At 44.0% G+C, this 3,216-nt stretch overlaps 1 non-coding gene across 1 annotated transcript; it reads left to right on the top strand.

Annotated features, from left to right (window-relative positions):
• The first annotated feature begins 384 nt into the window (after nt 1–384).
• On the top strand, nt 385–522 carry LOC114816394. Its single transcript, XR_003764164.1, has one exon. It is a non-coding gene; the product is annotated as a small nucleolar RNA SNORA7 (small nucleolar RNA).
• Nucleotides 523–3,216: the final 2,694 nt, after the last annotated feature.

Here is a 3,216-nt window from a genome sequence, read left to right as displayed (position 1 = left end):
TTCCAGGAAAAGGGAGTGGTCCACAGTGTTGAAGGCAGCTGAACATTCGAGGAGGATTAAGATGGAGTAGAGGCCGTTGGATTTGGTAAGAAGGAAATCATTGGTGACCTTTGATTGGGCAGTTTCTGTGGAAAAAAGGGGGTGGAAGCCCGATTGAAGGGGAGAATTGAGGGAGACGAAGTGGTCACTGGATGTAGACACCTTACTCTAGGGGTTTGGAGAGGAATGGTAGGAGGAAGATGAAGAGATAACTGGAGGGAGCCCTGGGATCAAGGGAGGGTTTTTTTAGGATAGGGAAGACATGATCATGTTTGAAAGCAGAGGGGAAAAAGTCACTGAAGAGTGAACAGTGGACTACTATAAATGCTGGACTAAAAACAAGTTACCTTCTCAGGGTCGCACCTGGAGAGTTTCCAGTCCTTTACCAGTCCCTACTGTGGGAGGGAGAGTCAGGCAGAGGCATATCCATTCCATTCCTAGCTTGGCCAGTGGCTAATGAGTGGAAGGCAATCTGCTACAAATCAAGACTCCCCTGTGCTGGGCAGCAGCGGCATGGGAGAGAGTCAAGGGCGGAGACTCAGTTTATTGCGAGGAAGAAGACAGTAATAAACCACTTCCATATTTTTACCAAGAAAATTCTATGTATCTACACCAGAACAATTGAAGATGGAGGTGGGGCGTTCTAGGAGATTTGTCCTTGGTGTCACTATGGGTCGGAGACGACTTGACGGCATAAGACAAGACAGAAACAAGTTAATCAGGTCTGACCCAGCCTATGTCTCACAAAGGCTCACAGTCTAAGTAGGAGGGAGAACATATATTGAATCCCTAATTTGCAGTTCAGTTAACTGAAACACAGTGCTTGCCCAAGGTCACTCAGAAGTGATTTGCTCATGGTCACACAGCAGGCAGGTGGCCATGATAGGATTAAAGCCCAGATCCTCTGACTCCCAAGCTCGTGCTGTTTCAATTTAGGTCATGAGAGCGCTTTCTGTAAACCCTTGGGAGAGTTTAATACGTAGAGTTTACAGAGAGCTTACAGTATGGGGGGAAGAACAGACATTAAAATAAATTACAGACAGGTGAAATGGGGGAATGGTAGGGGTTAAGTACATAAGTGTTGTGAAATGAGGGTGAAATTAAGCTGCGTGGCCTACTTGGATAGAGCACAGGCCTGGAAGTCAGGAGGATCTGGGTTCTAATCCCAGCTCTGCCACTTGTCTGCTATGTGACTTTGGGCAAGTCACTTAACTTCTCTGTGCCTCAGTTACCTCATCTGAGGATTAAAATGAGAATTAAAAGTGTTAGTCCCATGTGGGACGACCTGATTAACCTGTATCTACCCCAGCACTTAGAACAGTGTTTGGCATATAGTAAGTGCTTTACAAATGCCATCATTATTATTATTACTTCTCAGTACAGTTATCTCATCTGTAAAATGGAGATTAAGACTGTGAGCCCCATGTGGGAAGTGGACTGTGTCCAATCTGATTAGCTTGATTGTTCCCCATTGCTTAGTACAGTACCTGGAACCTAGAAAGTGCTGAACAAATACCACTGAAAGCAAAACAAAAACAAAAACACCCAAATCTATACACAAGCGCGAGAGGGGACGGTAAGTGCTTCAAGTGCCTAGTGGGTATGGCAGTGCTCCTCTTACTTGAGGATGGATGGTGGGGCCATTAGAAGTCAAATGGAGAAGGCCTACTGGAGGACATGAGATTCCAGAAGGACTTTGAACATGGGGAGAATGGTGAGTGATCTTTCTGAAGTAAAGGGGGAGGGAGTTCCAGTCAGTGAGGAAAGTATAAACAAGAGGGTGGTAGCAGGAGAAGCAGTGAGGCCTAGTGGAAATGACACAGACCTGAGAGTCAGAAGACCTGAGTTGTAAACTCTGCTCTACCACTTGCCTGCTAGGTGTCCTTGGGTTTGTCAATTAATTTTGCTGTTCCTCAGTTCCCTTATCTGCAAAATGGGGATACAATACTTCTTCTGCTAAGACTTGAACCCGCTGTGGGACCTGTGATCTTGTATTTAAACGAGCACTTAGTACAGTAAGTAAGCACTTCACAGATACCACAACGTGATCTAGTGGAGAGCAAATGGGCCAAGAAGTCAGAGGACCTGGAATCTAATCATGGTTCCACCTCTAGTCATTCATTCACTCACTCATATTTTTTGAGCACTTACTGTGTGTGGAGCACTGTACTAAGAGCTTAGGAGGGTACAACATAACAATAAACTGACACGTTCCCCGCCCACAGTGAGTTTATGGTCTAGAGGAGGAGACAGAGTGTGGAGGAGGAGACAGAGTGTGGAGGAGGAGACAGAGTGTGGAGGGGGAGACAGACATTAACATAAATAAAGAAAATTACCATATGTTCTTAAGTGCTGTGGGGCTGGGAGGGGCGATAAATAAAGGGAGCAAGTCAGGGTAGGGCAGAAGGAAATGGGAGAATAGGAAAGGAGGGCTTAGTCAGAGAAGCTTTGTATTCTTATACGAGCTTTGCTTCCTATCAAGCAAAAAGTCCTCACTAATGACTTCAAAGCTGTCCATCACCTTGTCCCCTCTCACCTCAACTCCCTTCTCTCCTTCTGCAACACAGCCCACACACAGCACTTGTGTATATATGTATTTATTTATTATTCTATTCATTTTAACATTGTGTATATAATTTTATTTATTTCTACTGATCCTATTGATGCCTGTCTACTTCTTTTGTTTTGTTGTCTGTCTCCTGCCTTCTAGACTGTGAGCCCTTGTTAGTTAGGAATTGTCTTTATTTGTTGCCAAATTGTACTCTCCAAGCACTTAATACAGTGCTCTGCACACAGTAAGCACTCAATAAATACGATTGAATGAATGAATGAATGAAAGGAAAGTCTCTTGGAGCAGAGATGTTGTCTGACCTTGGGCAACTCTCTTAACTTCACTGTGCCTTAGTTCCCTCATCTATTAAAAAAGGATTCAACTCCTGTTCTCCCTCCAAATTAGACAGTGAGCCCTATATAGGACCCAGTGATCTTTTATTTACCCCACTGCTTAGTACAGTGCTTGGCACATAGTAAACACAACAAATACTGCAATTGTAATTATTATCATTTAGTATGATACTCGGATTGGGCTCCTGAGTTTTGGGTGTGCAGTGGGGTGGGATCTTTTCCACTTTTTTTCAAAAAACAAAGATACTAAAATAAGGACTGTGGTTGCTAAAA

This window comes from Ornithorhynchus anatinus, chromosome 1 (assembly GCF_004115215.2).
Source record: "Ornithorhynchus anatinus isolate Pmale09 chromosome 1, mOrnAna1.pri.v4, whole genome shotgun sequence".
In the NCBI taxonomy this organism is placed as follows: Eukaryota; Metazoa; Chordata; class Mammalia; order Monotremata; family Ornithorhynchidae; genus Ornithorhynchus; species Ornithorhynchus anatinus.
The sequence above is the reverse complement of the archived record's forward strand: the minus strand, read 5'-3'. Positions and strand labels throughout refer to the sequence as shown.